General features: G+C 38.9%; 1 protein-coding gene across 5 annotated transcripts in view; it reads left to right on the top strand.

Annotated features, from left to right (window-relative positions):
• Nucleotides 1–27,398, top strand: part of LOC150079193 (pleckstrin homology domain-containing family G member 5-like) — a 559,615-nt gene that overhangs the window by 66,353 nt on the left and 465,864 nt on the right. The gene's annotated exons all lie outside the window — the stretch shown is intronic.

The raw sequence follows: 27,398 nt of genomic DNA, 5'->3' as shown, positions 1-27,398 counted from the left end.
GCCTCCAGACCTGTATACAGTACTCAAGATGTGGCCTAACCATTGCCTTATACAAGGGAATAATCACCTCCTTATCCCTGCTAGAAAAATTCCTGTATATCATTGACAAGACACCATGAGCTACTCTTGCAGCTCGTCTGCACTGCTCAGAGAACTTCATATCTGCCTGCACAATTACCCCTAGGTCCTTTTCATTCTCCACCACTGTCAGTGTAGTACCGCAGAGTTGATACATTGCTCTGGGGTTACTGTTACCCATATGTAGTACTTTACATTTGTCAATGTTAAACTTCATTTGCCACCTCTCAGCCCATCTGTTCAACCTTTCCAGATCCTGTTGCAGCAGCATAGCGTCAGTAGTGTCCTTAACGACCCTGCCAACCTTTGTATCATCTGCAAACTTAGACATTAAACTTGATATCCCATCATCAATATCATTCATAAACACCGAAAACAACAATGGACCCAACACTGAACCTTGAGGAACTCCACTAATAACATTAGTCCACGTTGAGCAGTGTCCATTGATTACCACTCTCTGTCTTCTGCCACTCAACCATCCCCTTATCCATAGCAGCAATTTGCCTCCAATGCCACACTGCTCCAATTTGTGCAGCAGTCTTCCATGTGCAACAGTATCAAAAGCCTTTCTAAGATCCAAATATATAATATCAAAGTTATTCCCTGCATCCAGTTCTTTTGTGTCTACATCATAGTATCCAATCAAATTGGTCAGGCAAGACCTGCCCTTAACAAAACCATGCTGTGCCTGAGCTATAACTGAATTCTTGTCTAGATGATCCTGCAGTGCTTCTTTAACCAGTGCTTCCATTAATTTACCTGGAACAGAAGTTAAACTAACAGGTCTATAATTACTTGTGTCAGCCTTTGATCCTCCTTTGTGAATTGGGGTTACATTTGCACATCTCCAGTCTATGGGTACCTCCCCTGAGTCCAAAGAAGCTCTCATAATTATGGCTAGGGGTTTGCATACTTCCTTTGCTGCCTCCTTTAATATAACTGGATAGATCCCATCCACCCCAGGTGCCTTTTTTATGTTTATCCTCAACAATCTCTCCTCCACTTTCCTCTCAGTTATTACAAAATCATCCAGCTCACTGCCAATGTTTACTTTACCTACATCATTCTCCTTCCTGAATAACTCCTCATGCGTGAATGTAGATGCAAAATACTCGTTTAGATTGTTAGCCACCTGAGCAGGATCCTCAACTGTTGAACCATCAATATCCAGTGGACCAATCTGATTCATCCCTTTCCTTCTCGAGTTCAAGTATGTAAAGAACTCCTTTCTGTTTTTCTTTGCATCCTTTGCCAAGGATTTTTCGTAGTCTGCCTTTGCCTGCCTAATCTCCTTTGTGACTTGGTTACAGACCAACTTATTATCTTAAAATTCTTTTACTTATTAATTTTTTTTTATATTTTTAGTCTAGTTAGACTGGGATTATTGTTATAAAAATTAATTTCAAGAAGAAAATTGAAAAAACCAGAATATTTGAAAAATTGTTAAAAAAAAAAAAAAATTTATTAGCAGTTTATTGACTGAGTTTCATCAACTTCTGTATCTGATTTCTATAGAATTCCTTGAGTTTTGCTTCTCCAACTCCACAGTTTCAAATCTTGTTGAAATGGTTCTATCTTATTGTGATTTTTACAATTATCATAAATGTAAAAATGGCTGCTATTTATTTAGAAACAGAGTTGAAAAATGGCAGCATGTTTCGTTAGATTTTGAAGAGCAGCTGTACATAATACTGATTCACAAATTTTCTGCTGAATCAGTATATGTATGTGTAGTCTTTATTGTCTTGTGGCAGCATGGGGGGGGTACCCCAACTTCATGTAGTATATTCTGTGTCGCTGTGCAATCTCTGTAAATTCCAGAGATAGTGAGTTTTAGTGTGGATTGTGTTGGTATGTTGTTTCTCAGGCCACTTAGCTGCTGGAAATAGAGGATCCGTTGCCTGTCCAATACCAAAATATTGCCAAAGCTTGCCAGGGAGAGTCCCAAAAATTTGTTTTTTGTTGTAAAGTTGCATTGGGAAGATAGTTTGAGTAGGATTTACAAATAAAGGTGAATGTGTATAGTAGGGAGACTTCCACTTGGAAAACAGAAGTTAGAGGGAGTCCATCTTACACTGGGGGGGGGGGGGAACTTAAGAAAAGAGAAAGATTTGGGATGGTAAGGTCCAACTGGCATAGGCCACCATAATGCATCAAATGCCCCAGCAAAATCAGGGCATATTGCAGGCATGTAGTAGCAGTATTCATTATGTAGTTTATTTAGAGCTGCAGTTTGCTTTGCCTCAGTGGTGAAAGGCACTCCAGTGTCATCATTATTTTCAGTATAGATGTTAGGTTTTTACTGCATTTAAGGGTTTGTCAATTGGAAATAGTGAATCCAATTTGTATTATTTGCATGAATTTTTTTTTTTTTTCAGTGTATGTAGTTTGACCAGTACAGTAATTTTAGTGTTGACTACATCTCCGTTTAGCAGTTTGTTGGTAACAATGCAGCGGTATACCACACCCAAAGAGTTGGTATTATTACTGGTACCAACAAGGGATTGCCAAGACTGTTTCTTTTTTCTGCTCGATAAGTCTAGTGTATTGGTTTCTCAGGCATTGGCTTCTGCTGGTGGCCAATTTAATCTGGATCGCTGGAAGTATTTCCTGGCTGGTTAACTTTGCACTGGAGACTTTCTAGCTCTGGGCACCAGCACGGAACTGCTTTGTGTCGGGGCTGTTTCTTCCTCATAGAGGTGTCAGTTAGCTTTTTAACTTGGTTGTTGGTTTCAGGTGTAAGTCTTGTTAGGATGGTGCCAACAATATTTGAAATTTACTCCAATCTGCTTTTTTGAATATTTTATAATAGATTACAATATTCAAATTCTGAATATTTTACTGAATACTGGTATACCAGCTGGATTCAGATCCATTTGGCGTACCAGTTTGAATGTAATCTCATGGTGATTGGATGTGGTCCAGGCCTCTTGCACTTTCCATTCATTAAATTTGTGGGTTATGGCTTTGGTTGCTGTAGTTAAGTCACATCACACTATTGCTGTCCATTATTTGTTGCTGCTCTGTTATTTGTTGCAGAGAACATGAGGAGGTTCATTTCAAATTCAGAGTTCTGATTAGCTTATATTGTGGGCTTGGACAGGTGACCTTGAATGATTAAAACAGAATGACCCATCAATCACTCGGCTGCTGAGCTGAAACACTAGAGCTCATGCTCCATCAAACAACACAATGACATCCTCCACAACAGAGATCCTCTATCCATCAGGAAGTAGCTGTAGTTGATGGCTCAATTGCCAGGGAAACAGGAAGTATGTTCTGCAAAAATAAAAGTGGAATAAGACCAGATATGTCTACCAAAAGTTGAAGTTGATGGTGTTTAGATCAGATATCTTTTAAGGTCACAAAAGGTGATATTGTGGTGTGTATTGATACTAATCATATTAAGAAGGTTTAATTAACAATTAGGTTTAATTGTTAGAATTTTTGTTAGGTTTAATTAGGTAGAAGGTTTAATTAACAAGTACACAGGAATGTTGACATAGAGGTGTGAATTATGATCGAAACTGAAAGTACAGTCGAACCTCAATATAGCATCCCCTATATAGTGCACCCCCCTCAAAGCACCAATTAATACTTTAGACCTAGTCTTCTCCATAAATAATTGGTTGAATTACAGTAGAATGTTGGTTATCTGGAATAATTTTAAAGGCTAATGGTAGTATTTGAGAAAAATGTGTTTATTATGCAGTATTTCTGTCCATTATTTTACGTCATATATCTGGTGAAGTGTTGGATTAGGACTAATGGATTTTCTTGGGAAACGTGAGTGATAGTTTAGTCATTTGCTTCCATGAACCTAGTTTTCCATGACATATTTTGTTCTCTTCATTTCATATTATGTTTTGTTTAGTTCCAGATTTGGCAAGATTAATATCGGCCCAAACTGTGTGATTTATCATTTTTTTTTTCTCAGTTTTTTTTTTTTTTTTTTTATGGTAAAATGTCAACCAAGAGAAACAGCACTGAAATGGGCAGAAAACCAGGAAGAATGTGATATAATCAAATTGATATTAATAAGGAGCTTCAGAAATTTCACAGAAAAAAAAGGTCAAAACAAAAAAAACGATCGAACATTATTTTAAAAATTTACTTTATTTTTTTCCACATAATTTGCAGTAAAATACCTATCCGAATATACATACATATATAAATGTGCAAATTTGTGTAAGTTATTATTTTTAATTAAATGAATTTGTTTTTTTCACTATTTAAAGTCTTTTTATTTTACCTTAATACATTATAACAGAATTTAATTAATTTTACCTTGCGGTTAATTATCAGTAAAATTTTTGTTATCCAGAAGAGGTCTGACAGTATTATTTCGGATGACTGATGCTCTACTATACTTTAAAACAGTAATTCAATCAATAAAAAGAAAAATTGAAATTTCACAGATCATCCATTGCATTTTTGTAATGCTAAACAGCATTACAAGAATGTGATGGCCACAAGAGAAAGGCTCTGTTGGAGAAGAGACAGTCACTAAGTTGCAATCTGGGGTGACTGTGGGATCACTCACCTCGACCTTGTATTTTGAAGGATTGTTTGTGAGGAAAAGATCTAGATTGTTGCATCTATTATTATTAGCTATATGGTGCAAGGAAGCTTGAGGTTTATGCTGCACCAGCCAAAAAAAAAAATTCCTACATTACACACACACACACACACACACACACACACACACACACACACACACACACAGACAGAGAGAGAGAAGTAGAATGATATCAAGCTCAGGACCCTGGGTGTGCCAAGCCCATACTCACCAGATGTGAGCCTCCTGGGGCTGGTTAGGATTGTCTGATATTCTGGTAGGTAGGTGAACAATCTGTGTGAGGTTATTAGTGATTGATGAACCTCAGCATCTCATCTAGGTGGATCTGTGTAATTAGAAACTGTTGCCAGTTGTAGTTGTTAACATTAAAATAACCGAGGAAAATTCTCACTGTTTGGAAAGTTAAATCAAAGAAAATAATTTTGCAGAGAAACTTAGCCAAAGCATTCCAAGTGATGATTGAAGTTGGGAGAATGATAGATACAACAGATCTCTGGAATTTGACAGAACGGAGTAGAGAGATTTTAAGCCAGAGAAGATCAGAAAGAGGAACAGGGAATATCAGAGTGGACATATGCACAAATACCATTGAAGCAACAGGATTGTACAGCAATGACTGACTGTATGTTTCTTGTTCGGGTTTACAGTTGTGCGAACTTTTGTTCATGTTTATTTTCTGTGATTGAGAATTAAAAAAAAAAAAAAACCTTTTATTGCTGTCACATGATGCCATACTTGAAAATAAATGATTAGGAAGACTTCTACTTGATTTAAATGTTATGGAAAAATAAAGTAACAAAAACTTTTGCCACTACCAGTTGAAATCACTAATGGCACTACTGTACTACAGAATACCAGTGTGATATCGAAAGGGTCTACAAATGAAGTAATAAACCTTGCCCTGGATTCCCATTATGTCTGAGTTATTTTCTTTGTTCTTTGATTTAATTCACTGAGTTCACTGATCTAGAACTGATCATTGGACTTGGGAGCAATTCCATTGGATTGAAATGGTGCTGGTATCTTGCCATTTTGCATGGTCGGGGGTGGGGTTAAGAGCAGATGGTTAATTGTGGACGGGTCAATTTAATCTCAAGAGACAGGAAATTCATGTATTGTACTGTTAAAGGTGCTTTACTAGAACATCTGATCAGTCTGTAGTATAATAAACTAATTTTGTGAGAACTTTGATAAAGAAAAATTTAAATTTCACAGATCATCCATTGCATTTTTGTAATGCTAAAACAGCATTACAAGAATGTGAGAATGGCCACAAGACATCTTGTGGCCATTCTCAGCCCTGAAGGATCAGTTTTACAGACACTTGTTTCCAATCTTCAAAGATTTTGATATTGGGCAAGATGTTTAAATTTACTGATGATATAAAGTTTAGGCGGGGGGGGGGGGTAAATTATGGAATGGTGCTGGTATTTTGCCATTATACATGGACTCCATTGTCAGGGAAAATGGAAATATTTTTTGTAATAAGGATAGGTGCACTAGAACCAGTATATATCTGCTAGGAGCAACTATTAATGATTTCACCAACAGATTGTCAGATTTTAAAGGGGGAAAGAGAATATTATTATTCATGTGGTGACTAATGATAAATAACATACACGATCTGAAGATTTGTTAGACAAATATAGGACCATGCTGAAGAAATGCTGCGAGTTAGGTTGCAATGTCTGTGTCTGCAGTTCTGCCCAGGCAAAATAGGAGGGATATGCTGAAAGCCTTGTGGATTAACTCAAGACTTGAAGGACTCTGCAAGCCTTTTGGGGGGAAATTTCTATCAGCTTGGCCCACACTTGTAGGTAGAAGGAATCATCTGTTTTGTAGAGACAGGATACATTTAAACTAAGGTGGTGCAAGAGTTTTTGCCAATATTATTGAGGATACATTAAAAGTTCAGGGAAACTGCTAGTTTGGGGGCACAAAGGTAATATAGATACATGTTTATCTGATAATATTGGTCAAATTAATGCTTGCACATAACTCAAGAGTTCTTGTTTCAGTACAGTATGTATAGGGAAGGGAAGATAAGGGGTGGTGGGGGACAAAAGTAGCCTGAACACGGAAGCCTTTCCGGATTCAGATGTTTCGCATGGCAATATAGAATCTGTATGATGTGAGATAGTTGGGAGCAAAGGTATAATGAGAGTGGGAGTAATCTGCAGGCCAGGTGATTGTGAAGATTATGATGAGAGCCTCTACATGCAAATGGAATGAGCAAGTAAGCATGAATGTCTTATGGGTGATTTTAATCTGCCTCTAATTGATTGGAGCAAATGGGATAGAACTCCACATTGTGGACAATTTTTAAATCAACTAGATGATTGCTGTTTTTATCAACATGTCAGGGAAAGTACTAGGGGAAAAAAGACTCTAGTCCTCATCACCCATGAACCAGCTGACATAATAGGGCTGACAGTACAGGAACCAGTAGCAGGAAGTGATCACGGAAGTCTACGGTGGATGATGAAAAGAGAGGTAGCAGTAGTTGAAGGCAAAGGAATGGGTTTTAACTTCAGGAAAGGAAATTACAACAGCTGGAATTGCTACATGGCCTCTAACTGGGTAGTTATCTGATAGAGAGCGAATACAATTGAACTATTGTATACCTTTTAAAACATTAATCATAGAAGCCTTGAATGTGTATATACCATTAAAAAAATATCCACGAGAAGGATTCCAAGTTGGATGAATAATGCAGTAGGCAGATTACTTGAGGAGAAAGAGATGGCATGGAAAATTTACAGAGCAATAAAATGTACAGGCATGTATAACAGCTACAAATTGATCTGTAATAGTGCCACAGAAAAGGTTAGGCTGGCAAAAGCAGGTTATGAGAAATTGCTGGCAAAGAGCAAATGGAGTTCACATATATAAATGCAAAGAAGAGAAGAACAAACCAGGTTGGACCCTTATGTAATGGACCTGGGATAGTATTAGATACTCCAGCTGAAGTTGCAGTTGAATTTAACAGTTTCTTTGCATCGATATTTACAGAAGAAAAACCCATTATGTCAATGAGAAAATATGGGAGTGAAGTTAAAAAAAAAATGTAATTAATGATGTTGAAATTTCACATGTTTGTTTAATAAAAAAAACTTTAGTTTCCAGGCCAGTAAGGCTCCTGGGGTTGATGGCATATACCCTATAATCTTAACGGAGGCAGCAAGTGAATGCATTGAACCATTGAGGCTAATTATGCAAGCACTAATGTGTCTCCAATACGTAAGGGCAGTTTTAAGAGTGAAGTTGGAAATTACTGGCCAGTTAGTCTAACTTCAGTAGTAGGGAAAATCATAGATCCAATGATCAAAGTTGGAATTCAGTATCATTTAGATAGAAATGGAATTCTGAAGGATACTCAGCATGGTTTTGTAAAGGGGAAAATCCAGTTTAACTAATCTGGTTAGCTATTTTCACAGGGTCATTCAAGAGCTGGACGTTATGAATAATTTCGACTTTGTTTATTTAGATTTCAGTAAGGCATTTGACTCAGTCCCACATGAGTGGTTACTTTATAAGCTGCAACAGGTTGGAATCACTTGGAAAATCCTAAGATGGGTAGCTGGATGGCTTCAGGGTAGGAGGCAGTGGGTTGTGATAAATGGTTATTCCTCAAATTGGGTTGATGTAAGAAGTGGGTATTGTAAATAAACCAATTTTTTTTTTGTTTGAATTAATTTTTATTATAAAACTTGGATTTATTATTATTTATTAATGATAATTATTAATGAAAATGATAATTATCATTTTCAACAGCATACTTGCTGCACACAGGTTGAGCAATACTGATGTATAACTTGTAACCTTAGGCCTAAATGGATGTCAGATGAATTAATGAGGCTCGTGGCAGAGAAGAAAAATGTATGGGATGCATATAAAGTATCAGGTGACACAAAGCCTAAGTCAATATAAACTAGTCTGCAATCAAGTCACAAAGGAAGTTGGGCAGGCGAAGGCAGATTACGAGCAATCTTTGGCAAAGGATGCAAAGAAAAAGAACAAAGTTCTTTACTTAGGTAAACTCTAGAAGGAAAGGGATGAATCAGATTGGACCACTTAACATAAATGGGTTGACTATTGATGATCATGCTAAGGTAGATGATAAACTGAATGAGTATTTTGCATCTATATTCACACATGAGGAATTATTCAATGAGGGGTGTGCCAGAAGTTTATCAAACTCTAACAGGTTGCTAAGTGATTTTGTAATAACTGACAGCAAAGTGGAATAGAAATTGTTTAAGTTAAGCATTACCAGAGGCATATGATGCAAGAAAGCAAGCTTATGCAGCATCAGCCAAAAAAAAAAAAAAAACCGCACTCCCATTTCACCCCTCTGTTCGTTCGAAATACCTGTCCAGCTGAGCCTTAAATTTATTTAGGCTATCAACTTTCACAACAAGGGATGGAAGTCTGTTCCACCAGCCAACTACTCACTGGCTAAAGGCAAATTTCTGCACATCTATCCTACATCTGTCTTTCCTCAATTTGAATTTATGCCCTCTCAGGTGATTATTCTGAAGAAGAATCCCATCGGCATTGAGCATGCTCAAACCATTCAACGCTTTATACACGTCTATCAGATCACCTCGCCGGTGCTAGTCTCCAGACACTATAATTTGCAAAAATTAAGCCTTTCTTCGTAAGAGCAACCTTGTTCCAGTCACTAATCTTGTTGCCCTTCTCTGTACTCGTTCCAGCAGCTCTACATCCTTCTTGAAAATGAGACTTCCAGACCTATATACAGTACACAAGGTGTGGCCTGACCATTGCCTTGTACAAGGGAATAATTGCCTCCTTATCCCTCCTAGAAAAATTCCTGTATATCATTGACAAGACACCATGATCTACTCTTGCAGCCTGTCTGCACTGGTCAGAGAACTTCATATCTGCCTGCACAATTACCCCCAGGTCCTTTTCATTCTCTACCAATGTCAGTGTAGTAGCACAGAGATGATACGTTGCTCTGGGGTTGCTGTTTCCCATATGTAGTACTTTACATTTGTCAATGTTAAACTTCATTTCCCACCTCTCAGCCCATCTGCTCAACCTTTCCATATCCTGTTGCAGCATCATAGAGTCAGTAGTGTCCTTAACAACCCTGCCAACCTTTCTATAGTCTGCAAACTTGGACATTAAGCTTGATATACCATCATCAATATCATTTATAAATACAGAAAACAATAATGGACCCAACACTGAACCCTGAGGAACTCCACTAATAACATTTAGTCCACGATGAGTGTTCATTGATTACCACTCTGTCTTCTCCCCCTCAACCACCCATTTATCCATAGCAGCAATTTGCCTCCAATGCCACACTGCTCCAATTTGTGCAGCAGTCTTCCATGTGCAACAGTATCAAAAGCCTTTCTAAGATCCAAGTATATAATATCAAAGTTATTCCCTGCATCAAGACTTCCCCTTAACAAAACCATGCAGTGTTTGAACTATAATTGAAGTCTTGTCTAGATGATCCTGCAGTGCTTCTTTAACCAGTGCCTCCATTAATTTTCCTGAACAGAAGTTAAACTCACAGGTCTATAATTACTTGTGTCAACCTTTGATCCTCCTTTGTGAATTGGGATCACATTTGCACATCTCCAGTCTATGGGTACCTCCCCTGTGTCCAAGGAAGCTTTCATAATTATGGCTAAGGGTTTGCTTACTTCCTTTGCTGCCTCCTTTAATATAACTGGATAGATCCCATCCACCCCAGGTGCCTTTCTTGTGTTTATCTTCAACAATTTCTCCTTCACTTTACTCTCAGTTATTACAAGATTATCTAGCTTACTGCCAGAGTTGAATACACCTCTGGCATTCCCCTCGCTGAATAACTCCTCATGTGTGAATGTAGATGCAAAATATTCATTTAGTTTGTTAGCTACCTGAGGAGGATCATCAACAGTTGAACCATCGATATCAATTGGACCAATCTGATTCATCCCCTTCCTTCTAGAGTTTACATAAGTAAAGAACTCTTTGCTGTTTTTCTTTGAATCCTTTGCCAAAGATTTCTTATAATCGGCCTTTGCCTGCCTAACATCCTTTGTAACTTGGTTACAGACTAGCTTATACCTATCATAGGCTTCTGTGTCACGTGTTAATTTATGTATCCCATGCATTTTTATTCTCTGCCATATGTTCATTAGTTCATCTGACATCCATTTAGGCCTAAACCTTGAACAATATTTCTTAGTTGGTATGTAAAGCCCAGTAACTTCCAAGATAAGTTCTTTGAATGCTTCCCATTTTGAATTTGCTGTTGGTAACATCACCAGTTGGTCCCACTGTATAGAATTTAAATACTGTCTCAGACCATCGTAGTCGCTTTTACGAAAACAATAACCCTTCCCTTTACTCCTGATGGTAATTACCTCTTTGAGTAAATCCCACTTCAGCACACAGTGATCACTGCCACCTAGTGGTTCCTTTATCTGCAGATTCTTAATGCATGAAGAATCACTACTGATAATCAAATCAAGAATATTACTCCCTCTGTTTGCCTCCCGAACATGCTGCTATAGAAAACCATCATCCAATAAATCCACACAAGCCTTGCTAATGTGTGAGTGACCAACCCACAAATTCCAGTCAATATCCGGGAAATTAAAATCCCCCGTTATAAGACTCTCTGATTTACTGGCCCACTCTATTTCCCTGTACAGTTTCTTATTATACTCATCAGAGCGATTAGGCCTATAGCACACTCCTACTCTCAATTTTGATCTCCCAATGCTTATGTCACACCAAACTGACTCGACACTGCACTGTCCAGCGATGTCGACTGGCTTCACTTCCTTGGATTTTATGTGTTTCTTAACTAATAGCATAACCCCTCCTCCCTTCTTATCCTGTCTATCCTTTCTGTAGACGTTGTACTCCCCAATTCCAGTTCTGGATTCCTTATATCTGTGTGACACCACGTCTCTGATATCCCAACAATATTCGACTTGGATGCTTTGAGCAATACCTCAAATTTATCAAATTTATTTACCAAACTCCTAGCATTGGTGTACACGCAAGTATACATGTACCTATTCCTATTCTTAGCCACCCTAACACAACCAATGTGTTTACTTGTACCGTAATGACTCCCAGTAGTCTCTGAAATATCCTGCATATTGTTTTCCAGGCTTCTGCTCATTTCAATAGAAGCAGTGCAAGAATTACTTTCACCTCTGCCAGTGGCTACTGTTAATCTATTAGTCCTTGTATCGCCCCCCCCCCCAAGCTAGCAGTTTTCCAACCCATCTAACACTGCCTCGATAGCATCAGCAAATATTCTTGCACCCTTTCTATTTAAGTGTATCCCATCCCTGTAGAAGCAGTCTCTCCTGTTAACAAGTACAGACCAGGCTGAAAAAAATTCTACTCCTTGAGCCTTTCACAGTCTTTCCAGTACCGAATTGATCGACAAGGCTGTCATCATATACTCCCTCCTATCGTGTCTGTGCAGAATTGCAGACACTTTCAAATTCAACCCTAATTCATGGCTTTTTTTCAACAGTGACCTGTACTTAATTAATTCTGCTGGTCTCGTACTCTTAATATCATTAGTGCCAACATGTATAACAATATCACCTTTTGTGCCCTTAAAAGATGATATCCGCTCTACAATGTCATCAACCTTTGCCCCTGGTCCTGTTCCACCTATCCTTTTTACAAAGCATGTTCCCCGTTTCCCTAACAGTAGTCACCAACAACTACTAGTTCCTGTGGGACCATCATGTCTCAACTAATGTTGATGCTAAATATTGCATGCATTCTAAGTGATTAACATCCCTAAATGTATGTTCCCAAGGAATACCCTAATATTCTTCAAATCTTAAAGGCTTAAATTTTGCAAATTTGCTGTGTCTGGAGACTAGGCACTTGCGAGGTGATCTGATTGAAATATATAATGCATTGAATGATTTGAGCAAGCTCAGTGCTGATGGAATTCTTCCTCTTACCCAGATTAATTGCCTGAGGGGACATTAATTTAAATTTAGTAAAGACAGTTGTAGAATAGATATGCAGAAATTTGCATTTAGCCAGCAGGTGGTTGATTTCTGGAATAAATTTCCATCTGTCGTTAGAAGTGGACAGATTATATAAATTCAAGGTAGAACTAGACAAACATTTGGAACAAATGGATCAGTGAAGGGGTTTTTTTTTTTTTGGCTGATGCTGTATAAGTTTGCTTTCTTGTATCATATGCCTCTACTAATGCTTAGGCATAAAAAAAAAAAAAAAACAACACCTCTTTAGTTGTTCACACCAATAAACTGTATAAAGAGAAATCATAAAGTTAAACTATATTTCATTCTGACAGAAAATGCATTATACTACAGAAATATCTTTGAACTACCAACTGGTTTATGAAGTGACTGATTATTGCCTTGTTCTAAGCCTTGCAATAAATTAATGTTTTTTGCATAAAACTTTATAGCAATTGTACAGTAGAACTTCTATTGTCTGTCATCCTATTTACTGGCAGCCTCTGTTGACTGTCATTAATCCCACTATGCTGTAATGCATTGTAATATTGGTGCCATGTGTCACACACAGTCTTTGTTTACAACTCTCTGTATATGGCAGTACTTTAACTTCTTGTTTCATAATTTAATAATTTTTATGTAGTAAACCCATTGAAATGACAGAGAAATGTAAGAGTAGTTTTGGGATTATCACAAAAAATTGAAATAATCAATTGTCTCAGAAAAGGTGAAAGTACTACAAGTATAGCATTGGTTTATAGAATAAGAAGAACAACTTTAAATGATATAAAGTGTGATGAAGACAAAATTGAAAACCATGTGTCGAAAATGGAAACCACTGAAGGTAATATTAAGTCTTAGCCAAGGAATTCCATTGTCGGATCTATAATAATTAAAAAAGCCACTGAAATCAATAAAAAACTTGGGAGATCCTTCATTCAAGGCTAGTATCGGATGGTTGGAGAAATTTAAGTTTTGCCATGGTATTCGACAGTTGTCAATCTAGGGTGAGAAGCTAAATGCAGATAGAGCAACAATTTCTGTTTATCGTGAAAACTACAGAAGGAAATAGCTGATTGAAGTTTTGCTAAAGAGCAAGTATACGACTGCAGTGAGATTGGCCTTAATTGGAAGACACTGACCTCAATGACTGAACATATGGCACCGGGATACAAGAGGCAAAAAGATTGCATCACTATAATGCTATGTGCTAATGCCTGCAGTAGTCATAAATGGCCTTTGGTTGTTATATGAAACCAAAAAGGCTTAGATCACTTAAAAATATTAATTTAAATGCTTTTCCAGTTAAATATTTCTCATAAAACAATGTGTGGCTGAGCTAAGATATATTTCATGATTGGTGTCATAAAATATTTGGGCCGCCCGGGCTAGCCGAGTGGGTAAAGTACCTGCCCGGCAACCCAAAGGACGCGGGTTCGATTCCCGCCTCGGGCTTGGATCAAAGTACTGCAAAAAACCTTGGGAGGTGCAATATGGCCACAGAAGCCGATGCACCAACAACTACCAAATCAAAAAAAAAAATAATAATAAAAAAAAATAAAATATTTGTACCATGTGTAAGATCACATTTGGCATCAAAAGGTTTACCACAATATGCAATGCTACTGATGGGCAATGTTCCTACTCATCCCAGGCACCTCCGTAGCCAAGTGGGAAGGAGCAGCAGTGCGTAGCACACGCTTCTTGATTAGACCGGGGTTCGAGCCCGTCACCACCAAATATGGAGGATGTGGAAAGGTTAGTGAATGACCACCGCATATCCCGGAGCAATATGGCCTTAGTTGCTAATGCTCCTAAAAAAAAAAAAACAAATAACAAATAACCTACCCATCCCATTCATGTATGTGATTGAAAAAGTGATGATGGCAAAATATCATGCCACTTTTTGCCAGCAAACGACATCTCTCATTCAACTGATTAACTAAGGCATGATTCAGAGTAGGAATTATTGTTATTGCACAATGTTCATTCAAAAACTTGTTTGGAAAAAAAATAAACTAGGTTGGATAGTTTTGGAAAAAAAAATACACTATAAAAGACAATTTTCAATGTTCTTGTTGTCTGGAATGATGTTCCAGTTCAAACAATACATATAAGCTGGAATAAGTTGTTGCCAGAAATATATTCAACTGATACATAAACCATTCCAAAAGAAACTGAAATTCTGCAGTTATGTTTGAATATTCCTGGTTTTAAAAATATTTCGATGGTGGAAGTTGATTGGCTGGATATGGACAAAATGGACGTCAGATGCGAAATGTTAGACGACAATGAACTTGTGCAAAGAGTGATGATAATTTTCGATGATTCTGAAACTGAAGAAGAAGAAATAGCTGCTGCAATGGAACAACAAACATAATTAGCCACTGTCATGCTGAAACTATGTTGTCACAGTGCATTGAGTGGTTTGAGGTACAAGAAGCAGATGCTACTCAAGTGACACTTTTGCATAAAATTCGTAACATTGCCTCCCAAAAGGCTCGAGGGATATGAAACAAAAGAACCACAAATTTAAACATATACACCAACCGTTTATAACTGATTTAATAATAAAATAAAATAAAATGATACAAAAGACTGTAAAATAATATTTACAAAAAACTAATTTACAACAAAAATAAAATAAGTAAATAAGTTAAAATGCATTAAAATATAAATTTAAAATCGATAAAAACACTTAAAGCTATCTGAGGTGTCTACCTCCTTCCTTAGCAATAATGAATATTTAAGCGACATCCTTAAGTACCAGGTTCAAGGCACACGTGGATGACCAGGCACATACTCGGTATTCCTTTCACTTGTACTAGAACCGGAAGTGATCTGGGGACGTGGAAAACTAAAACATTTATCTCTGGCAAAAACCACCGCCTCAAAAAGGGGATGAAGCCTAACTTCTCTGTTCATGCTATTGTTGCCAGAGGATCCAATCCACAGACTTTCCAGCCACTTGCAGTCCCAGAATCTATGCGCCCGGTCAAGGATGACAGCGTTGTCGGGGGAGATCTGGTAGTGTTTTTCCCAATAGTGCTCGGCAATGGCAGATTTATTGAGCTCTGCGGTCTGTATCGCTCTTGAATGTTCCCCCAGACAGTCCTTGAGACGCCGTTCTGTCTCCCCCACTTAACATTCCCAGCAGTCCGGGCATGTGATCTCATATACGACTCCACTACTAGAATCCCTAGTAATGGGGTCTTTGACCTGTGACACTACTGTGTGCAACCTCTGGCCCAGGAGCTGCACACAGCGTGTCTGAAAGTTGCGAAGCATCCTCGCAATGTGATCCGACAGGCCCGGATAGTAGGGAACATACACTGTGGTAAGCGGTACAGGCGGAACTACCCGATTGGGCTCTTCCTCTCTATTGTATTTATCAATGACCCTCTGGGGGTAACCGCACCTCATAAGATCCGTCATTATTTGCCTAATTTCCTTCTCCCCTTCCTCAGAGGTGCTGCAATGTTTCCTCACCCTACCCAAAAGTGCTCTGGCCACACTATTTTTATGTTGGGCAGTCTGTGCCGTCCTATAATGTGTGTACTGGCCCCTACACATTGGTTTCCTATAAACCTTAGTTCTAAGTCTGGGGCCTTCCCTATATACCATAATGTCCAGAAATGGGAGGGTACCATCTATTTTCTACCTCAGAGGTGAATTTTATAAAGGGGGAAAAACCATTGAGAAACGAGAACACATCTTCCTCTCTCCCCTTCTTTACAATAGTAAAGATGTCATCAACATATCGTTTCCACTTACGCATAGGGATCTCCAATCTCGCAAAAACCCTATTCTCTAGTTCCTCCATAGCCAGATTTGCAACAATGGTGCTGATTGGAGAACCCATTGGCTGTGCCGTGAACCTGTTTATACATCACTCCTTGGAAAACCAAGGTTGTACTGGAAAGACATAATTCAACAGCACAACATATATCTTCTATGTTTAGGTGGGATCTAGCACTTAAGGTATTATCCTTCTGTAAAGCCAACTTCACACATTCTACCCCATGTGCTATGGGGATACACGTGAATAATGATATGACATCACATCTCGTCCTTTCCAATATCTTGACTCCTTACAAAGTTCACAAATTCCACACTATCTCCAATAACCAACGCAGACTGACCCAGAACCGGAGAAATCAGCTGCGCCAGGTATTTAGATAGAGCATACGTAGGGCTACCAATGAAGGAAACTATGGGCCGTAATGGAACATTCTCCTTGTGCGTCTTAGGTAACCCATAAAATCTGGGCAGCCGACACCCTGTTGCATGCATGGACCAATACTTGTCCTTTGGAATCTTTTCCATTTTTAGCCAGGAAAGTTGCATCTTATTTACACGCTGTTCTAAGCTAGTCAAGGGGTTTCTATGGATAATCTTATAAGTACCACTATCACCTAATAAGTCTAACACTTTCTTGTGGTAATCTTCCTTGCTTAATACCACAGTTGATCTGCCTTTGTCTGCTGGTAGGATTATAATATCTTCGTCCCGTTTAAGTTGGCTTTACAGAAGGATAATACCTTAAGTGCTAGATCCCACCTAAACATAGAAGATATATGTTGTGCTGTTGAATTATGTCTTTCCAGTACAACCTTGGTTTTCCAAGGAGTTTTCCAGTGCCATTGTTGCAAATCTGGCTATGGAGGAACTAGAGAATAGGGTTTTTGCAAGATTGGAATTCCCTATGCGTAAGTGGAAACGATATGTTGATGACATCTTTACTATTGTAAAGAAGGGGAGAGAGGAAGATGTGGTCTCGTTTCTCAATGGTTTTCCCCCTTTATAAAATTCACCTCAGAGGTAGAAATAGATGGTACCCTCCCATTTCTGGACATTATGGTATATAGGGAAGGCCCCAGACTTAGAACTAAGGTTTATAGGAAACCAATGTGTAGGGGCCAGTACACACATTATAGGACGGCACAGACTGCCCAACATAAAAATAGTGTGGCCAGAGCACTTTTGGGTAGGGTGAGGAAACATTGCAGCACTTCTGAGGAGGGGGAGAAGGAAATTAGGCAAATAATGACGGATCTTATGAGGTGCGGTTACCCCCAGAGGGTCATTGATAAATACAATAGAGAGGAAGAGCCCAATCGGGTAGTTCCGCCTGTACCGCTTACCACAGTGTATGTTCCCTACTATCCGGGCCTGTCGGATCATATTGCGAGGATGCTTCGCGACTTTCAGACATGCTGAGTGCAGCTCCCGGGCCAGAGGTTGCACACAGTAGTGTCACAGGTCAAATACCCCATTACTAGGGATTCTAGTAGTGGGGTCGTATATGAGATCACATGCCTGGATTGTGGGTGATGTTACGTAGGGGAGACAGGACGGCGTCTCAAGGACTGTCTGGGGAAACATTCAAGAGTGATACGGACCGCAGAGCTCAATAAATCCGCATTGCCGAGCACTATTGGGAAAAACTCCACCAGATCTCCCCCGACAACGCTGTCATCCTTGACCGGGCGCATAGATTCTGGGACTGCAATTGGCTGGAAAGTCTGTGGATTGGATCCTCTGGCAACAATTTTTAATTTATGACATTACTAGACAAAATAGTAAGTTAAAATATTAAAAATAGGTATGTATGTAGATATTTGTACTATGATTTTTTGATGACCCAGTAAAAAAATAAATAACGAAGTTTAATTAAATTTCATTAGGTTGTATTACGTAATAAAATGAACAAGTTAGATGACCCTGTATATTGTATATATAATGTTTTTAATGTACACTAGGGAGCTGCTCGCCCAGCCCTCTGCATGCTTTTCTGTGTAATATGTAGAGGCATGATGGAGGAAGTCAAATCTACCGAAAAGACACGCATGTCGAAATGCACTGATTGATATCTAATCTAATCTAATCTAATATATAAAAGAAAATAGAAAGTAAGAAAAAACTATAGAAAATAAAATTGTGTGAATGTTAAATGAATGAAAGTTATTATTAATTGCATATTCTATATTAGCCTCTTCACCATACAGACTGATGGCTATGCAGGCCCTCAGGGGCCTGCAAAGCCACCATGCTGTAGCTTTTCCTAGCTGGCATGATGTGGGATGGAGACACTGGCCATTAGGATAACCTCCATGCCACTGTTGGACAGCTGCAAAAAGCATGCTCTACCCTAGGAATCTTTCCCTATGTTCTTTTATTCCTACCACCTGGGGTAGTTGAGTCTCTTACCCCCAATCCTCTTCCACCACCCAATTTCAACACCCACCCTCTGGACCAAGTGGGCATCCTGTACCAGGGGTCCCCTTACTGTCTCCTCTTTTAAATCAGGCAAGTGCCTCAACACTGCCTCCTCTGTTCTCTCCCCCTTTTATCCCATCCTCTTCCTATCTTCTTTATTTCTCCCTTATATCATTTCCAATAAATTATTATTATTATTATTTTTTTTTTTTTTTGGGCATCTCATTGGATGCCTAGGCTACCACAAGGTTCACCTTGGCAGTTTTGTTCTCTCCTAATGTGTCCTAGCCTGCCTCCCATTAGCGGTGATGGAAACTGGGGTTGTTAGTGGCTTTCCACAGCCCTCTCCTAGGCTTAGTGGCCAGAGGAACAACACACCCACACTTCACACTAACACACTCTGCCTTATGCAGAGTACAGTCAGTCCTCGTATAACATGTGTTTACACTACACGAATTCGATCATACACGATTTATAAATAGGGGAATGATATCGTACATAACACGAACCGAATTCGCTTATGCACAATTCGTCTTTGTGTTTACAAGAAATGGCAGCCGACAGCAGAATCACCCCCAACCGAACACAACACGATAGGAACGAAGAGAAGATTCTTAAAATGTATTTGTTTTTTATATCAGTGAAGGAGAAATACATTTCACCATAATAACGTAAAATTCCTGCTATTGGTATTATTGCAAATGCAATTAGATTGAGTTTACTACCAGTTTATAACAGATTCCACTGCAACTGGAAATTGTTTTTATTGTTTTATAGTAGTAACCCCCAGAAATGTGCTTTATGTGAGGTGTTAATGGTGTATCTCTGCCTTTCCGGTGTTGTTTATTCAGTTTCTACACGAGCAGCTTTGTTTATATGTATCAAGCGTGCCTCCTCGTTTTGTAATTGTGTTTTATTCCCTAAAAATGAGTAAAATACTTAAAAGGTGTGAAAAGGAAGCATCCTGGTGAAGACACTACAGATTCAGAGAGAGAAAGAAAAGCAATATAGAGGTGGATTGGGTCAAAAATTCTTACCCGGGAAAATTTATAGTATCCTCATACTATGGTTTATGGCCAAAATCACACCGACCGGGGTTTCCCGGTAAGGCTTATGGCCAGTCCGCCTCTGTCGATAGAGAAAAAATATGAAATTGTGAAATACTTTGAGCGAAATGAAAGACCATGTGATATTGCACATGCTACAGACCTAAATGAGGCAACGCCGAGAATCAAAGAATGCAGAGAAAATAAAAACAACTTTCATAGCAGGAACAACTCAAAGTGTAATGAAAATCCATTAGATTAAGACAAAGAATTGGAAGAGATGGAACGGCTGTCATCTGTTTGGATAGAAAATCAATCAAACAAAACACAAGTTTGCTTACGATAGAAGCAAAAGCAGTAGCAATATTTTATTATGTAATAGTCGTAATAAAATATGTAAGTATTTATTTATTGTGTTTGGTAATGTTTTGGTTACAAATCTGTGTTCAATCTTGGGTGGTTGGCACCTAACCCTATTTTTCCCATAGGGCCTGTTGTTTATATTGCACGATTTTGCATTGCATGAGGGTTTCTAGGAACACAACTATCGTGCTATACGAGGACTGACTGTATTGTATTTTACTCAGAGTAAAAAAAGTAAAAAACGCAGAGTTGGGGTAAATCCCGGTGCTGCCAGACAAAAAAAAAAAAAAAAAAAAAACTGTCACTGTGATAGAAATTAATCAGGAAATGACCTATGTCCTTGGTCCTTCAGGTTGTCACAGACATTCTCTCAGATATACCAGACAAGCTGTACTTGCTACCTGGGAGTCTAAAACGCTGATGGAACTGATATTCGGGTGACACTCAAGTCAAGTGGACCTAATTTCGGCAAAGTCCGGACGGTCTGTGACAGCCAAATCCTCTGCTTGCACCTTCACGATGGTGGGACTGTTAGTAATCCTCGGAATAACCTCCATGCACAAGTACATGGTGGGTGACCACCCAGGTGTGAACAAACGTAAGCAGGGGTTGAGGTGTGGCACCCACACCACATGGAGGAATGCTGCCCTTCTATGTTACCAGGCAATACTAGGTGGTAGATGACTCTCATCAACTGGTGATGACAGTCATCTACCACCGCCGACTGGGCTAGCCAGATGGGTAAAGTGCCTGCCTGCCTGGCAACCCAAAGGTCGTGCGTTCGAATCCCGCCTCGGGCTTGGATCAAAGTACTGCAAAAACCTTGGGAGGTGCATTATGGCCACAGAAGCTGATGCGCCAACAATTAGCAAAAATAAAAAAAAAAAAATCATCTACCACCACTTTGCTTATTGAACCCATGTTTAGTCTCTAGAGCTAAGTTTTGGTAAACCCTTCCCTATTTCTTCCATCATGCAGTATTGAAGACTTTTGATGTTATGATGAACATCGTGGCGAGATCCAATATTCCTTATTTCGAGGGTACAGCTCTAAAACGGTGTTCGCGGGCCGGCCGCTAGTTAGTACACCAGTCTGAATCTATTGGTAACTCTCTAGGAGACTTCTGGATCAGCTAGTGTATAATCTTGCTACTTCTACTCTGCCAGATAGTGACTGGGGGGAGTCCGAGTAGTGTGTATGCGGGGAGCATTGTTAAGGATCTGGGTATATTCTTACCATGTGTACGCCATATCCAAAATTTTCTTTATTTCATACAGCATGTCCCACTCACTTTTTCTTACTATTGAATACACCATGAATTGTCAAACTAATAGAGCAAGTTTATCTGCAAAAAGATCTAAGCCTCCTAAGCACTTCCTAATTCATTTCACAAATATACATGGTCTCAGTTCTAATCTCAACGCTGTCCATTTCCACTTGCAGTCTGCCAAATCCCATTTACTTGTTCTGACAATCTCAGTTATCGGTTGATTCAACTACTGCTCATCTCAGATGCCCAAATTATTCGCTGTATGATTCCTTTCACCTCAAAGGTGGTACTTGTGCATATGTCCGTTCTGATATTCCCTGTCAGAGACTTGCCAATTTGGAATCTCCTCTCTTTGATCTTCTCTGGCTTAAAATCTCTCTACCTCATTGTGTCAAATTCATCTGTTGTCTCTACCGTTCTTCCAACTACACTAATCACTTGGAGGTCTTTGACTTCCTCTCATTGCAACTTGACTTTCTCCAGTCCAACTTTCTTAACAGGAGGTAATATTCCTTGGTGATTTTAATGTTCATAACTCCAGCTGGCTTCCGTTTTCTGGTCACACCGACCCAGCTAGTCGAGATGCTGAGGCTTTTGCAATTACTAATGACCCTGCACAGATTGTTCATTTACCTACAAGAATACCGGACAATCCTAATCATACCAACACGCTTGATCTTTTTCTCACAAACAACCCCTTCTAAGTACACGGTCGAAGTAAGAGGTCCTTTAGGCACTTCAGATCACAACTTGGTGATTGTCTCTTCTCCAATGGAGCCTTTATCTCATGGCTATTCCCAACATCGTGTTGTTGGGCATTACAAGAATGCAAAATGGGATGACCTGCAAAATTTCTTTTCCTTGGTCGGATTACTGTTTCAAAACTTCTGATGTCAGTGTTTGCTCAGATCGTGTCAGTGAAATTATTCTTGCAGGAATGGAATCCTTTATCCCACACTCCACTTTAAAATCTCATCCTTTATCTAAACCTTGGTTTTTCAATAAATGTCCTAAGGGTGTTCAAGAGAAGAATGTTGCATATTGTAATTGGCTTGTTTCTAATTCTTCAGTTTCATTTTCTGCCTACACCAAAGCTCGCAACAATTGTAAAGCAGTTATTAATCAGTCCAAACTAGAGTTTGAACAGGCTAAGAGTAGAAAAGTTGCTTCTTGCCCTAATGGTAGCCGAGCGTTCTGGTCTCTTGCCGAAGCTATTGGCCACAACTTTTGTCCATCTTTGCTTCCACCTCTGTCCAAACAAGATGGTTCTGTTGTCACTTCAGCCAAGGATAAAGCTGACCTGCTAGCATCCCATTTTTCTTCCAACTCCTGTGTTAGGTAAAATACCTCCCACCATTCCTAACACGCTCCATTCAATGCCTCCTGTGGTCTTCTGTCAAAAGGATCAGAAGGATTTTGATGAATCTTGATATTACAAATATTTCTCCACTTGTTCTCAAAACCTGTGCTCCTGAACTTACTCCTATCCTTTGCTGCCTTTTTTTACTTTCTTATTCCAAAGGTGTTTTTCCTTCTGCTTGGAAATTTGCTCATATCCAGCTAGTTGATTATGAGAGGATAATTGGATGGGAGGGATTTGTCACCCTAAAAAGGGTGACAAAAATGCCTCCCATCCAATTATCGGCCCATTGCAATTACTTCTATTCTTTCTAAAGTAATGGAGAAATCAATTAACCACCCGCTCTTAAACTACCTAGAAACCTTCCATCTGATCAGCGATCACCAGTATGGATTCCGTCAGTGTCGATCCACTGGTGATATTCTGGCTTATGTTACCCATTTATGGACTAATTCAATGGAAAGGTTCGGTGAAACACAAGTAGTTGCTCTTGACATCTCAACGGCTTTCGATTGTTTGGCATAAAGGTCTTCTAAACAAGCTCCCATCTTATGGTTTGTCAATTGTTTTTAGTAGTTGGTTATCCAGTTTTCTCTCTGGTCACTCTTGAGGGTGATGGTAGATGGCTCTCTGTCTTCTAACCTCTCCACTATGCCGGTGTCCCCCAAGGTTCAGTTCTTTCCCCCACTCTTTTCCTCTTGTATATTAATGACCTTCCATTTACTGGAAATCCTATCCATCGTTTTGCCAATGATAGCACATTGCATTCCACTTGTGCCTCCATAGCCAGGTGGGAAGGAGCAGCAGTGCGTAGCACACGCTTCTTGATTAGACCGGGGTTCGAGCCCGTCACCACCAAATACGGAAGATACGGAAAGGTCAGGGAATGACCACCGCATATCCCGGAGCAATATGACCTTAGTTGCTAATGCTCCTAAAACACCAAATAACAACAGCATTCCACTTTCCATTTTGAGAAACCTTGCCCTGCTGAATCAGCTTCAACTTCTAGAAAATCTGCTACCAAAATTTCCTTAAATGCTGATCTTCAGGTAATTCTCCAGTGGGGCAAAGACAACTTAGTTGATTTCAACCCTTCTAAAACTCAGTCTTGTCTTATATCTTGCAAAAAGGATTCTTCTGCTCCTATGCTTATCTTTAGTGACATTCCGATTTCTAGGTAAAATGATATATCTCTTTTGGGGATTACCCTGACTTCTAATCTCTCTTGGCACAAGCACATTACAAATATTGCTTCCTCTGCATCTAAAAAAACTTGGTTTTCTCTTTCGCTCTCGCCATTACTTTGCTTCTAAACAGCTGTTCACTCTGTATAAATCAAATCCGCCCTGCCATGTAATATTGTTCCCACATCTGGGGTGGTGCCAAAAAACCTCTCTCAGGCTTCTTGATTCCATTCAGAAGAGGGCAGTCAAGTCAATTAACGATTCATCTTTAACTGTCTCTCCACCCGCTGTCTCATAGACGTACTGTTGCTGCTGCATGCCTTTTCTACAGTTACTTCCATGAGCACTGTTCTTCTGAATTGGTTTCTGTAATTCCTGCTCTCTCTTTCAAAACTGGCCAAACACATGCCGCCACCAGCCAACATCCAACTTCAAACTCACAGAACCAACTTCTCATCTTCCTCATTTATTCATGCAACTGCCGTTTTCTGGAACAACCTTCTTTCATATGTATTTCCTGAAAATTACAGCCTACAGAAGTTCAAGTCCACTGTCAACAAATATCTTCTTTCGCCTTCTCAACCTCCAATCAAGCACAGTACTAAGTACTATAGGTTCTAATACCTCTCGTGTTTGGTGATTACATTAAAAAAAAAAAAAAATGTAGTTATTTACCTATGCATTTGTAGTTTTCTGTATTTTCAAGGTCAAATAAATATCACTATGTAATTATTTATCTGCATTCACTTAGGTAAAGGCCTTTTGCTTCAGGTTCCCATTATGCAGGGGTCGGCAACCTTTTTGAGTAAAGAGCCATTTTGGATCTAATTAAAAAAAAAAAAAAAAAAATTCTGAAGAGCTGTACTTCAGCTCAAGCTGTGGGGGGGGGGTTTAAGAAATGGAATAGTGGGAAGGTGTTGTTTTATTAAAAAATAATATTTTTTGAAATATTATTTATTAATAATATTTCTATTTAATGTGACTTTTGCTGCTGAACTTCTTGAGCAAGTCTCAAGATCAGGGAATGTATGCTGTAATTTTTATCTTTAAGCATGCTGAGAGATTTGAATTGTTCAGATGGTTTCTTGACTTTATTTTTAATATAGTTCGTGTTTGAAAGCATTTGCCCGCAGAAATTTGTTGAACAAAAAACTAAAAGTGAAAAGTTTTTTGGTTCAACAAAACACCACGCATCGAACACAATTTGGTCTTGCTTTTTCAACTCATCCATCGGCATCCATTTATGTAGAATTGCAAGGGCAGCCTTTAGCCTCTCCAAATCCTCAATTTCAGTTTTAAGGCATTTTAGTCTTGCACTCCACATGTCCTTGATTTTTAAGTCCTCTAACTCCATTTCAAACTTTGCTTCATGTGGGCTAAAAGTTCAAGAGCCCCAGGTTGCTGACCCTTGCCATAATGCATGAGGAATATTGTTGCATCCAAAAGAGCAGGACTAAAACATTTAACTAAAGTATTTACAAACTATATAAATATTTACAAATTACTAAAATATTTGTACAAAAATACAATATCCATTAATATACAAAAAATGTTACAATAGAACATCAAATGTTAGACAGCGAAGCACATGCACAAGGTTGGTGAAGTTATGTTCACAGTTGGCAATAACACTCCCCAACATGATTTTTACCTCCAGCAAATCAATGATTGTATCTGGTAAAGTTTTATATATAGAATTTAAAATCAATCATAAAAAAGTTTCCTATCATGTCTCAATTTTAAGATATAGATAGATAACTGAATTTTGTGCAAAAATATCATTACTGTCTGAAATACAATTTTTAAATGTATTAACTTTTGGTTGGCTTTGTTTATTGGCTAAAAGTTAAGCAAGTACATCATTACTGTTCTTGCAATATAGTATATTTTGATTTTGATGCACTTTTCCAGACAAGTGAGTATTTTTATTAAATTTATTACTTTACACATCAACTGTTCAATATATAGTGTATGATAAAATACACTACAAGAATTCACCTTCTGTTCAATTTTACCAATTGCTTTTACTGTTTTTAGTTTAATGCATTGTTAAAATCGAGAAGACAAACACAGAATTTGCATAAATCACCCAGGCAACTTCTGCTGTGTTTGTGGACACTTAAACCCAAAAACTCAGAGGAAGAAAATATACGATGTCACAAAAGTTGCATATTCATTGTACTTCAACTGCAAGATCGGTGACCAAGAAAAATCACCGCAGTGATGTGTTACATTTTGCAGTGATGTGTTGGATCGTTTCTGAGACCAGATGGCATCGTTGATATGTGTCATCAGATACTCCGGGCCTCTTGATGTATTTTCTATAGTTTCTGCTGTTGATTACTTAGTCTTGGATGGCAAGCATGAATCCTTCAATCTCGGGGAAGAGCTTCCCGCTTGTGAGCCATTCATTGGAAGCAATTTTATCTATGTGATCTTGATGGAGGTCATTGTAGTGTCTTCTTTGCACTCTTTCTAGCTTCGTTTGTGCCTTCTGGGTGGGAGAGAGGACTCTTTGCTTAGGTTGAGTGGGGTATACCACTTGCCTATCTTCCTTATTGTCTGGTAGATTGCTGCTGTTTGTTTCTAGAAGTAATCCTTCAATTTAGCAATTCCTATTTTTTGTTACTCGATGAGGTATATCAGTCCTTTTCCTCCTTTCCGAGCTATTATCAGTCTCTCCACATCTGACTTCAGGTGGTATTGGCTCTTGGACATCCTTGTCCTTCTCATGATGCCCAATAGCTTAGTTTTAGTTCAATCTATAATTCCGAAGGAGAATATTAGCACTGGGACTGTGCAGGTGTTTATTGCTTTAACTGTGTTCCCTCTATTCAGCTTTGATTTCGCAGGCATCTGAGTCTCGGGTAGTATTTTTCCATTAGGCAGGCCTTGATTTTCTTCTGCTCTAACTGCTGAGCCTGCATCATTCCTAGGTATTATCCATATTTGCTGCTGTTGAGCATGTTGGATAGTGGGTTGAGTGCTAGCAGAACCACAGTGGGCTCAGGACATCTCCTTGAAAGATTACTCTCCTGATGATGATCGGTCTGGTTGTTGTGATGTTCTTAACCTTAATGGTGGTACTCCATTTCGGCATCATTGCTTCTATTAAGTTTGTCACTGCTGGGATTGAATTTGAAGATCTTAAGTGCCTCTATTAGTCAGCTATGAGGCATGGAGTCGAACACCTTGTGATAATCTGTAGGCCATGTACAGGTTGTGCTGCTTCTTGTAGGAATGCCTATAACTATGGCAGCTATGGTTAATTGCTCCTTGCATCCTTTATTCAT

This window comes from Mastigoproctus giganteus, chromosome 10 (genome assembly GCF_048544385.1).
Source record: "Mastigoproctus giganteus isolate SK-2022 chromosome 10, ASM4854438v1, whole genome shotgun sequence".
Lineage (NCBI taxonomy): Eukaryota > Metazoa > Arthropoda > Arachnida > Uropygi > Thelyphonidae > Mastigoproctus > Mastigoproctus giganteus.
This window is presented reverse-complemented; position numbering and strand designations above follow the sequence as displayed.